The sequence below is a fragment of the Miniopterus natalensis genome, chromosome 9 (genome assembly GCF_054644295.1).
Source record: "Miniopterus natalensis isolate mMinNat1 chromosome 9, mMinNat1.hap1, whole genome shotgun sequence".
NCBI classification, from domain to species: Eukaryota; Metazoa; Chordata; class Mammalia; order Chiroptera; family Miniopteridae; genus Miniopterus; species Miniopterus natalensis.
Window position 1 is genome coordinate 25774096 of NC_142089.1, and position 13339 is coordinate 25787434.

The following is a 13339-nucleotide window of genomic DNA, read 5'->3' on the forward strand; positions in this document are numbered from 1 at the left end:
ACAAAATCCAACATATAGCCTATAGACAAGACAAATAGACCTCATTAGTCATGGGTCCCACCCCACCCAAGAAAGGCACCCCATCTCCAGCACCCTGGACACTAGACTCCAGATCCAGCCCTCAGATCCAAATGTGAAAACCTGAAGACTGTTCAAAATAATAGCAGCTACTATTTTCTGATGGCCTATACTATGCTAAGTACCTTACTAAAATTTTCACATTATTCTTCAGAATGGTGCTCTGAGGTAGGTAGTGTGGACTACATTTTACAGATGAGAAAATGAGATTCAGAGGGGTTACCTAAGATTCCAGAGCTAAAAGAAATAACAGTGCCAAGAACTGAACCCAGGTCTGTCTCATTCCAAAGCCTATGTTCTCTCCAGGGCATACTAGCTTCTTGTTGTTTTGTTACAACAGAGAGGCAGAGATATAACCCATGAGGAGAGAGAGAAAGAGCACATGATTTAGAGATAGCTGGGCAGCGACTTCATTCACATTTAAGTCTCTAGCAACATGCTTTCTACAGATAGAGACCACGTGGACGGATGAGAAGAGGTCAAAATTTAAGCCAAGAGTCTGTTCTTGTTTTTTCTTTAAATTCAAATTTATAAACTGTCTACCCTTTGAGCTAATGATGCCATTTCACCCACACAAATCCATTCACCCAAACATTTGCTGATGTTTACTAAACGTCAGGCACTTGGGACTCAAACAGTAAGGCTTAACTAGTATTCATACGGGGCTCACAGTTTGTTCAGTGGGATGGACAATAAAAGAAGTAGACAACCCAGCCTTAAGTTGGAGCACTGGGGTACATGGAAGGATGGAGGAAGACATTAGAAATATCAGCTGGGGAAGATCATAAGAGTTTTCTTGCTAAGAGAAGAGCTTAGCCTCAGGCAATAGAGAGCCTTTGAAGAGTTGCGGTTTATACTGACCGAGGCAACAAAAACAATACACTAAAAAAAGCCAGGAGAATAGACAATAGTCCAGATATTGGAGATGTAAAAGAGGACTGAAGGGGATGTGGGGCCCAGTGAGAGAAAGCAGTAGAACCCAACTCAAAGGAGGTTTGTGCCTTGGCTAGCTTCTTGCTACTCACTGAGAGATATAAAGGAGACAGGGCGGAGAGAGCAATATTTGATACCCAGAGCAGACCAACACTTAGTCAATTTTATTATTGTTTTTAAATTCTCTATATACACTGTATCCTTTTTCTACCCAAACCAGGGTGGACTGCTCCCACTGCCTCACCCCTAGTACGCCACTGGAAGGAGGTACAAGTTTGGGAATGTAGTGTTAGGTAGGTGGCTGGCACATAGTAAGCACTCAGTATCTGTTGAGTGTGAGGTGCCTATGAGACATTCGGCAGTGGGATGCTATCTAAGTGGCAGCTGGATATCCAGTTTTCAAGAGAGGTCTGGACTGGACATACAAAATGCTGAATCATTAATGTAATTTAAGTAAAATTAAAGCCATGAGAATAGGTTAAGATCACCTGGGCCCGGCAGGGCGTGGCTCAGTGGTTGAGCGTCGACCTAGGATCCAGGTGATCGGGGTTCGATTTCTGCTCAGGGCACATGCCTGGGTTGCGGGCTTGATCCTCAGTTGGGGATGTGCAGGAGGCAGCCGATCAATGACTCTCTCATCACTGATGTTTCTATCTCTCTCTCCCTCTCCTTTCCTCTCTCTGAAATCAATAAAAGATATATTTTTAAAAAAAAAGAAAAAAAAAAGATCACCTGGGAAGAATATGGCATGAGAGGAACAGAGGGCCCATATCTCGTAAATTTTACTGAGCTAAAATAGAACCCGGCCACCCCTACCAGACCATTATCACACACAAGAAACTCACTGCTTCAGCTCTAATTTGGGACTCCTTCAATTCTTAGACCATCCTTCCTTAATACAAAACTAAAATCTGTCTCCTTGTAACTTCCACCTTGAGGAATGTCTTTAGAAACTACAGAGAATGAGACATCCATCTCTTCCTTGCAGAACCTTCCCAAGAGCTGAGAGCCCAGGAAGCTTAAGCTTCCCCCAGAGTTCCCTTCTCCAGGTCACACACCCTGTGCTCCTTCAAGAATTCCACAGGAGTCTGTGGAGTGGCCCATTCTCTGTCTCTCTGCTTCACTAATAGACTCACTTTTACTTTAAACTAAAAAAAAAAAAAAAAAGAATTCCACAGGAGATAATGTATCATGAGTCAGGACTCACCCAACCCACCCCCATTCCTATTTTAGCTATCCAAAATCACACATGGTCTTTTTTTTTTTTTTTTTTTAATTATTATTATTTATTTATTTATTTACTTTTAATATATCTTTATTGATTTCAGAGAGAGGAATTGAGAGGGAGAGAGAGAGAAATAGAAACATCAATGATGAGAGAGTCATTGATCGGCTGCAGCCCGCAACCCGGGCATGTGCCCTGACCAGGAATCGAACCTCGATCTCCTGGATCCTAGGTCAACGCTCAACCGCTGAGCCACGCCTAGCTGGCCACACATGGTCTTTTTAAAAACTATATGTTTTTATTGATTTTAGAAAGAGAGGAAGAGAGAAGGAGAGAGAGAAACATCAATCGGCTGACTCCTGCACAACTCCCCACAAGGGATTGAACCCGTAATGGGGGCATGTGCCCTGATTGGGAATCAAACCAGCGACCGCTTGGCACATGGGATGATGCTCAACCAACTGAGTCACGCTAGCCAGGGCCACACATGCTCTTTTGACCCCATTTTACATCACCTGTGGTCAACCTAAACTACAGTGAAAGGAAGCTTCCCCTTTCTGGGTTCCTATACAGGGTGGGGCAAAATCAGGTTTACAGTTATTCATATGGAAAATAATACAATAATTAATAAATAATAATAATACAAGAATAAACTCTGTGTTTTGTGTACTCACAACTGTAAACCTACTCTTGCTACACCCTGTATATACTGATTTTTGAGCTAAAAATGCAGATCATTAGTGTCAAATGCCATCAAGTGGTCAAGCAAGATGAGAGCTGAGAAAAACCCAAGAATTTGGTGTCAGTGGGCTGGTGGGAGCAGAAGGTAGCCTACAACATGTTTAAGAGGGAGTAAGAGATAAAACAGTGAAGACTACAAGTACAAACTCCTCTTTTAGGAAGCTTGGCAATGAGAATACAGTTGAGATGACTGATTCCACCCCAGAAAGTTTCAGGGCAGCTCAGTCTTCCCTCCATTCCTTTTCAGTTATCTGACAGACACCAATAGGAAGTTGATCCCCATGTGTCAACCAGTACAGTAAGGATTTACTTTTCTAAGTCCTGAGATAGCTTACCTGAAGGGAAGGTTCTTCTCAAGCATCCAGGTGGCAGAGTGACATTAACCACAACCAGTCAATTTCCTGGAAGGGAAATTCTGCTGAGGTCAAGATGTTGAATGGGTATCTAGGCAGGATGTGTCATGTGGGAACCAAGGACGAAGAATACAAGAAAACCAGGGAAGGTTTTGAAGGACGAAAGGTAGCCTGGGAGCTAGAATGTGATTGCCTAAGAAGCAGAACTGCAATGTTTGGATTATTTTATTTTCTTCAATTTCTTTTTCATGTTCCTAATCCTTATTATGTGTGAAAATGTTTGCTGAGCTCAGCTACTTTTGAAAAATCACATTTAGGACTGTGAGTGAAGGGGGCTACTGGAAGCAGCAGAGTCTACAAAGGAACAGTCAGGGGGACTAGCCAGCAAAAGGCAGAGGTCCTAGGCACCGATCATATTCTCCGTTAGCCAAGCCCAGCACCCTGATTCTCTTAGTTGACACAGGCTGGGAATGCTATAGGCTGTGGCTAGCCTTGGGGGAGGGAGAGAGAGCCTCTTTAGCAAGATTTCAAAAGTAGACATCAGGTATAGACATTCCTACTCAGGTAGTAAGGGTCTAGCTCAGTAGAATCCTGCCTGCTCCTGTTGGAAGCTGAATTATACCAGAGGGGCCACACTGAGGACAGATGAGGCAGACAGATTGTTAGGTTGGACACTTAGCCTCAAGTATGGCTCAGCAGCAATCCTGACTGCTGTCTGTATCCCATAACTGACTGAGGCAGAGGAGAGGGGACTATCATTCTCACTCAGGGCTCCAGTCACCTGCAGGTACACATGCAGTTTGCACTCACAAACATTCCGGTTGTTGAGTCCTCTAGCCTGCAGCTGGTCCTAGCCCTATGACTTCAAGACACAAGTACAGATGTAGCAGGGCCCAGGCCCATCTACACAAAGGACAGAGCCAAATGCTGCAACTTGAACTGTCAGGTGCCTCATGGGAAGACAGCTACCCATTTCTGTGACAGAACCCTATCCCAGCTTAGAGAGCACCAAGAGTAACTTGTGAAGAAGGTGAGTTTGAGTGGTCATTCCTTACATAGAAGATGAAACTGAGACCCAGAGAAGAAAAAGGACTTGCTTGACCATAAAACAAGCCAAGGGCAGAAGTAGAAATGGAATCTAAGTCTTCTGACTGCACAAGGAATCAGTTATGTAGATGCACTCAGAGCTCTTCACAGTCCCTAAGAAGGCAAGGTCTAGGAGGGCCTTAGAGAAGTAGGTAGCATGGTGATCATGGCTCATGGTCACACCTGGGTCCAAGGTTCAAAGGATCCTATAGCTAGGGTCAGTGGGTACAAGTAGGTACATGGTTCCCACCAGTTTGGAAAGGAAGAGGGTAGAAGTTCCCTTGGCACAAAGGGTCTGAGTGCTGCGAGTTCCTACCAGATACTGATCCCAAGAAAAGAGCCACTGGCAGTGGGCCCTGGACTAGCCTACGGGCATGAACATGCAGGCAGGTTTATGGTGCCCAGGTCTCCATGCAGCTGGAATCATGGGCACAAAGCTCCTCAACTGCCCAAACATCATCTGGCCATACTTATTACTGCTGCCCAATGAAATTTTATGCACCGAGTCCACAGGTGTGATTTCCCCTTCTTTATGAGGGTCGGAATGACATCACTGATGGCCAATAGAAAAGAGCCAATTATGTCCAGGCCATAAAAAGGAATGGGATTTTTTCAACCAAATCAAAACTTCCTTCAGTTTCATGAATGCAAGGGGCTCCCTTTAAGGAAGGGCCCCCCAGTCCTGCCTGTGGACTCTAAGCTGAGGAATATGATTGCTTTCCAAATACTGTGGGGTTTAGGGCCAGACCTCCCCGCCTTTGGCATTTAACACGTAGCCCTGCTCTTATCACACTGGACCCCTAGAGTCATCAAAACAGAACATCAAACCCTACTCTCAGACACCTGACTGGCTCCTTGCTACTGCATCTGGGGGAGGTTGGAGAAGATAGGATATGCCTCACATTTCCTTATTATCCTTTTAAGTAACAAAAAAAGCAGAGAGCCCTCCCTGCTCAGAAAAGAGAGAACAGTATGGAAGGAACAGGGTTGTGAGAAACAGCCCCTCAACAAGTATACAGCACAAAGCAATAGGAGCCCAGCCTTCCCCACCCACCCCTCATCCAGCTCCACCACCTGCAGCCCAGCACTCGGGCTTGGTCCAGACAGCCCTGATGGCAAACAGGTGTGAGGAGCTGGGTGCAAGCCAAGGCAGGGGACTAGCTCATTAAGGGAACGCCACCCGCGCTAATGGGTATGGGCAGGATGAAGCCATTGTGAGCAGGAGCTCAGCTTTGAAGATTAGGTCAAGCAGTGCTGGGAGGCTCTGCTAGAATTGCTAGTCTTGAGTCAAGGAGGCGAGCAGCATCCATGGAGGTCTGACAGACACCAACAGCTAGGACCAGCAGGAGAGCAGGCACCAGTGACAAAAAAGGTCATGAACACTATTCCTTCTGTGCTTTTCTCTTTGCAAGTCTCAGGGGCAACCCCAAACCAGGGAGATGCATGCCACTCTAACTTTCAGCAGGCTCAAGCCTTTAAAGAAGAGGAGGTCAGCCAAATCTGGAGCCACATCTGGCCCCTTTCTGCCTCTCTGAAAAGGCTGTGACCCAGACCTTGGAGTGATATAGGCTGTCAGTTCTGGTGTCCAAAAGCTTTAGGACATGCACATACTGTTCACCTGCCAGGGCAAACTATTTTGTCCTGTTTGATATACAAAGGGGAGTGTTGAGGAGCAAAGGAGAAGAGCAGGGAGAAAGGCTCTATCTTCTTCAGTCATAGCCGGACCATGAAGGCACGGAAGGCCTAGTGTGGGGAAGAGGTTGGCCAACAGATCCAGCCAACCAGCCAAATGGAAACTCCTGCCAAGGGGACAGGTATGAAAGGTGGGTGGGGCTTGTTTCCATGCAAGGTCTCTCCACTTGCTCATTCCAATACAAACATTCCCATGGAATGTTGTTGCTGGCTGTCCTGCTTCTCAGGACTGCCACACTTCCTAGGCTTCTCCCCAAGTCCCGAAGGTGAGCCTCAGGCAAGGTTCCATTCCTACTGGGTCCCAGTCTGGGAGTCCTACCTAGTTAGAGCCTCCAGTCAGCAGGATGTGAGTCTGCATCCAGTGTGAGCAGGTTACCCCAGCTGAGGCCACACTGAGCTGGGGAGACAGCTTTTTGTCCCTCCTGTTTCTGTTCCCCCACCCAGAGGAGATAAACAGACCCGGGTGATAAACGGCCCGCCTTTCATGATCACTTTTCCTCAAGTTGAGGAGAGTAGCTGGTGATGGATGGGCTGGAATTTGGTTATCAGGAAGGGCTGTCAGCCAGAGGTGCCTATCTCCTCCCCCACTACGCAGGGCATCATTACACTGTGGCATCGAGGTAAAATATGAGCAAGGGGAGGGAAGGGAGAAAAAGGGAAGGCTGGGCTTCCACATGAAGCAAATTGAGCAACAATGAGAGCAGGCACGAGGCTGGGACGTTAGTTATCTGCCCGTGACACCTTTTATCTCTGCACAAATTGGTCCTTCCTCCCCCACTGCAGCCCTCTTATACAAACAGGCAGGCACAATGTGTCACCACTGCAATAGCGTAGCAATTTAACCCGAATTAGTGAGGGGGTCAAGTCAGGAAATAGGGGTTTCTCATTTCAACAGGTTCCTTAGTTTCTGCTCTGAACCAGCACATTGGGGGGAGGAGGGTAGAGAGAAAGCGGACTAATAATTGAATTCACTCACTTGGCTGCTGCTGATGTATAAAACATTAATGCTTGAGCCTCCTACTTATCAAAGCCAGTTAGTTTCCATCTCACCTGCGAGATGGCACCATGGCAGAAGACATGGCACGGCCACCCTTGGTGGGCTGAGAACCCAGTGCTTTCAGCCAATGCAGGATCAGCAAGAACAGGAAGGGAGAGAAAGGCACTGCCTATAGACAGCAGCCTCATGCCAGCAACCCCTTCTAGAAGCCTAGAGGACAGAGTGCAGAGTAGGGGATAAGATGGGAGCAAAGAAGTGATCATATTAAAGACAACCCTGGACTGTTCAACACACTTGAGTCTATAGACAGAAAAGGCATTCTGGTTCTACCTTCCACCAGATGTCCAGGGTGTTTTTACCAGAAACCCTGCTCAGCCTTCAAACGGAGACACACACATACACTGCTGTGCTGAAACTGAGGAAGCCAACAGCAGCACTGATGGCACTGACAAGACTAAAAGAACAGGGAGTAGAGGAGCCTGGTCTACTCCCCAGTGACTTCCCCCACTGCAGAGCCTGGGGCTAGAAGGGCCCCTGATGGGGGGCAGAGTAGGGGAGAGGGAATGCAGTAGAACTCTACCTAGCACATGGCTCTGTCACACTAAGAGACAACTGGTCAAGCGACCATGTGTTTTTAGGCAGGCTACTTCACCTCCATGCCTTACTCTGGGAAGGTTAAAGAAGCCAGCCAAGGGAAACATTGTATAAATAAGCGCTCATAGAATGATTCTGGCTATAAGAAGTCAGCTGAAACCAAACCTGCAACAACGTTTGAAGATGCTTCCAGGCCACCTGCATTAAGAAGACAGTGCCTTAGTCAGGTTCTGGATACTGGGGAAAACTACTGAGGATGACAGCCAAAGGGGAAGTTCCAGAACCACTCCACAGTTGCAAAAATGAATTCTAAGAAGCTTGGGGGTAAAGGGAGAAGTTGTGGGTGGAGGAGGCAGCTTGGGACTCATTCTCCAAATCCAAATATCAGGGAACAAAAGCCAAGGCCCCCGTCTAGACACAAAATAGGATAACTTTCTACCTCAATTGCCACCACATATTTACAGGTATCATTGAGACTCAGGACCCTCAAGGGATAGAGGCCAATCAAGCCTGATTCCCATACTCAGGTAGCTTCCAGGCCCACCCAGAAGATAGCCACAGCACAAAACGTAATGATCGCTCCAGGAGAGACTACTGAGTAAGGGCAATCTCATTTCTGGTGATGGGAGGACAAAGTCAGGGGGCACTTACAAGACCTTTCTTTGAAAACACACACACACACACACACACACACACACACACACACACACACACACACTCCCTCCCTCCCTCCCTCTGTTCTTTTCTGCCTGCTCACAGCCCTGGGAGAATGCACTGCCGACTTCTCAACCCACTTTGCCCCACACTTGCCCCCATCCTCTGGGACAGCTGCAGGTTACAATTCCAACCACAGGCTTCAGAAAGATGATACACTTGCTGGAGCCTGCAAAGGGTCAGGAGAGAGTGCTGTTTGAAATACCAGTGTGACAGCTGGCTTCTTGTCTGTCTCTTCCTCCCCCACCCCCCTCCCCAAACTTGTCATGGTACAAGAGTCTATAAGCATCCCATCAGCTTTAAATATCAGTGTGCGTGAAGCAGGAGCACGAGAGCGAGGGAGCGGGAAGCAGACAGCGAGCACCTCTGTCGCCACTGCCTGTCAGGGAACACTAATGAATTTCACCACCAGCAAGCCATGCTTCAGATGGAGGAGGAGTGGGGGGAGTTTTCTAGGGAGAACTCTTACAGTATTAAAACATCTTTCCCCAAAGCCCTGTTAATAAATGTCACTGCAGAGGGTCTGTCACTAGGACTTCAAGGCAAGGGAGGTGTTGGGATAAGCCCTAAAACCCTCCCAAACAGGAAGGGCAGTGTAAGTGTGAGGCTGGAGGGAGCCAGCTGAGGCCCATGGTTAGAGGAGGGTGACCACCATCACCCATACTCATTCATAACAGTCTATGATGCTTGGTTGAGAGGACTAGGACAGGAAGGAAAGGCCTCAGGCAGGGAAAGATTACCAGTTGTGCCTTCCTGACCAGACTTACTACCTATCCCACTTCCATCAATTTCAGCCAACTCACTTCACAGATGAGCAGGGGGCTCCAGACCATCCTTCTAGAGACCTAGGGGAAGTAGGGTGAGGAAACTCTGGCACCAGTCCCAAAAGGAAGCTACTTCCCCTGCAGATGACAGGAGGAAGAGCTTATTATAATCTCCATTTTACAGATGAGGAAATGGAGGTTCAGAGTAGTATTGTGACTTCCCCAAGATTCTATAACTAGTAAGTAGTGGAGCCAGGACTTGAACCCAGGTCTCTCTCTCAATTTTTAATAAAGGCCCTGATCTTTTTCCACAATACCAAGCAGCTCCTCTGAAGGAGGGCTGATCACCTCACTGTCTCCTGTGTCCTCTATTCCCTCCCACTGGTACACACACACCTCTGGCCTGGCATGGGCCACAGCTGTCATGTAGCACAGAGCTGGGCTCCAGGCCAGGGTGAACCCAGACTGGCAAAGAAAGGCCTGGGAGTGAGCCAGGCCATCACCTGGGAGTCTCTACAGCTCAGAGGGCATGGTTGCGGGCACAAGCTTTCCCTTGGGTGCCCTCTGCACAGCTCTGATCAGCAGTGTCTGATCTGGCAGCGACCTGCTATGCAGGGGGCAAATGACATTTAATTTCCTCTCGGTTTCCCTGTGGTACAGACGAAAGGCCGTCACCTGCGTCTGGGTCTGGCAGCACAGCTGGAAGTGTTCCCAGACATGCTGCTCTGGAGAGTTCCCAAACAGAAACCAGAACACAGGGTGCGGAGGGACGCCCCATAGGCCAGGTTGCCAGTCCTTCCGGAGAAAAACAACCTCAAATCCCCATTGCCAGGCAGTTGCTCAAAGCCTCCAAAAGGCACTGTACATGTATGTATGCAGCGACTCTCTGCTCCACTGCTTTCTGGCCCACTTGCCAACTATCTCTACTCCCATTTCTCCTACATGGAGCCCACATAAATGACCACATGAAGCACACAGTGCCACAGACATCCTTTGGAACAATATAACATGCGCCTTCCCAGTACCACAAATACTCCCCTGAAATCAAATAACTTGTATCTCTCCAGCCCCTTTCTAGTGAAACGAGACAAGTGTCTTTCCAGGGTTCCTCCCAGGGCAATTCTTCCACCTGTTGTGACTGCAGGAAGTATTGGAGCTGCTGTCAGGACCTGGCCAGAGCTCTCTTTCCCAGATCAATGGCAGAGGCCTCAGCAGGCAGCAGGGAGTGGGGTAGAAGGAAGAGAAGAAGCAGGGGATGGGAGGTTTCCAGGGCACTTTGGTCAGTGTCTCAGCTGATGAGCTATTTATTCTCTTTTGCTGGAAAAATTAGGAGCTCCTTAGCAGTTGGAACTGTCTCCAATATACCTCACTTATCCCCTACTAGTCTCTACTTGGCCTATGGCCATCTTGACCCTTTGCCTCGGCTGCCTTTGTATGGCCTACATTGCCCTCTGGAGGCTCCACAGAGAGGCATCCTGCAAAGCGTTCAGGATCTGGAATACAGTTTGGCCTCTGCTCCAATACACCAATGAAACACCTGTTCCCTCTAACTCCTGGCTGATCTACTCTGCCCTGATCCCAGCTCCCTTGAATCTTTCAAGACATGTGAGCAAATGGTCTACACAGACCATTTCTGGGTGGGCATTAGAACAGGTTAGTGGTTTGTAAAATGTGCTCCATGGAGCTCTAGGGTTCCAGGAGGGATGCCAGGCTACTTTGAAGACTGGGGCAGGAGGAAGAAGAATGGGCTGGGCCTTGTCCCAGCTTCAACCAGAAGAGCTCAGCTTTTGTATATTTTGTAATTAGGCTTTCTTTAATATTTTGGGTTTTTAAAAAAAGTTTATAGCTAAAAAAAAAAATACTACCTATTTAGTGTTTCTACTATGCTCCTCTGGGTTCTCATAGTATTTGTTTTGTATCTTCTTCATAGCGTACTCATATTCTACCTCACTTAGTGGTTAGTTATACACATGCTGCTCTTTCTGTCCTGATCACCTGGCGGTCCCTACAGATCCCAGCACAGTACTTACTGGGCCCAGAGCAGCTCTCAACAGGGGCTAACTTCAGGCTACTGCTGAAATGCCAGTGCTTCTAGGATATGCAGTACTTAGCACCTTCAATGAAGTTTCCAACAGTATCCCTTAGAAGAAAAGAGCTGCAGTAGAGGCTAACTTACATTGAAAAGAAAGTCCTAGTGAAGATGTGTGGCACATGCACTCTTAAGTCAACAAACGGGGCATACCTGCTACCATCATCAATCACTGAAACTGACCTCCAAGGGACCAAAGAGACTTCTGCATGTGGCCAATCTTTGGGCAAAATACAGCACATTCCAATAGGAAATATCACTCTTAAGTTTCTAAACCCTGAATGTAGATCCACTGGAATATTGGATGATAACCATAGTACTCAGCTGAGTACGCAAGGGTCTGTGCCCCTGTAGAGGAGTCACTAGGATTAGAAATGGGTGAAGCCCCTTGGCCCCATTAACCAAGCCCACGGTTTGGTCCCCCTCTGGCCAGCTTTGGGGAGGAAGCAAGGGGGAGGCAGGGTTCTGTGCTCCTCCTAGCTAAAGCCACTTGTTAATAGGCCCTAGATTCCCTTATCTCTGGGGAAAGGAAGGTAGCAATGAGCCCTTCACCCCACCCCCATACACACATGCCTCCCAGCAGGGCCAGGGAGGACAGCCATTAGTGTGTGCCTCAGCAGACAATGGGGAGGAGAAGTCTCCAGAGCAAAGGACAACTGCAGCAATTAGAATGCAGGGAGGTTCAGAAGCTATTTAACTGGGTGACCCCTGAGGTCGCTGCATCTGACTCCCATCCCTGGATAAATATTGTATGAGAGGGGAGGGGGGCGAACTAGGGAGCCATCGGAGTGCTGCTCCTCCTTCCACTCCTTTCCCCATCCCACACAGCTGCCTCCAGCCACACATGCCAGGAACATTATTTACAGCCCTGACAGACAGAGCAATCACACTGCTAACCAAGAGGGAATGGACAAAGTCGACTTACCAAAAATTGACTATGGCAATTGAAGAAGAAACCAGGGTTGGTGGGGGAAGGGAGCTGAACCAACACTGAGATGCAAGGGTCCAGCTGCAGAAAATACTGTCACCCCCCAAACCGCTGGCAGATGAAGCTAGTCCCAACTGGCAGAGAGTAAGTCAGAAATGGAATAGGCTCCTGCCTTTTGAAGGCTCTATAAGGGAAAAATTCCTGGATCTTATCACTACCCAGGTGTTCCTTAGTAAAGACGGGCATCTCAGCTACCTTCCCAGAGGAAGTGGGACAAGCCACATGCTGCTTATCCAGCTGGTCCCTTAGCTGACCGAGTGGGGAAAAAGCAGGAAAGTCAGACATAGCAGAAAGGGGTCAGGGTGGGAGAAGAGGACAGTGTCTGAGTGCGGGCTGCGCCTCAGCCCCCACATTGCCGCTCCTCCAGTCCTGCTCTAATGCACCCTGACGTGCCTCTGAAGACAGAGAGCTGTTTGCAGTCAGCACCGTGATTTGTTAGTAATTATTTCCATGGTGTCACATTGCTGTCACTCTGTTAACAAAGAGACAGGCTGCCTCAGGCTGCCTGCAAGAAAGAATCGCAGAGAAAAAGGCCTGTCAGGCTCCCCGGAGTCTCTGGGCTAGCTGGCTTTCTTCCCCAAACCAACATCCTTGCAGGCTTTGGAAGAAACAGTTTTACAGAACTAACAAGTTTGAGTCATGTCACCCTTTAGCCAGGAACACTGGGAATTGATTCCAGCATCTCATAGCCACCATTCCCAAAGCCCCACAGAGCTGAGCCCGAGTCCACAAATCACTGAACCCTGGGCCACTACGCCAGCCACAGCCTTGGAGTTCCCTGGTCTTCCTCTTTCAATATCCCTGCTCCCTGACCCTTCTTCCTTTCTGAATGTTCAAAACCTCTCCACGCTCTTAGGAGCCCAGCAAAAGAAACCTACTTCAGACCACAATGAAGCAGTTGCCCCTCTGGCATACACGGTGGTCAGGGAGAATATAAAGACAGGGTACCTTCCTTCCTTGAATCTGCCAAACACCATTCAGGACCAAAGCTGCTCAGGTGCCAATGCCCCGGTAGCCTCCAGCACTTGCACACCTGCAAGGAGATTCCCACAGAGCTTCCCTGTCGTTCCCAGTGCCTGGAAGGG

General features: G+C 48.2%; 1 protein-coding gene across 3 annotated transcripts in view; it reads right to left on the bottom strand.

The window, feature by feature from the left end:
- Positions 1 to 13339, bottom strand: part of ERI3 (ERI1 exoribonuclease family member 3) — a 118717-nt gene that overhangs the window by 55637 nt on the left and 49741 nt on the right. The window lies entirely within an intron of this gene.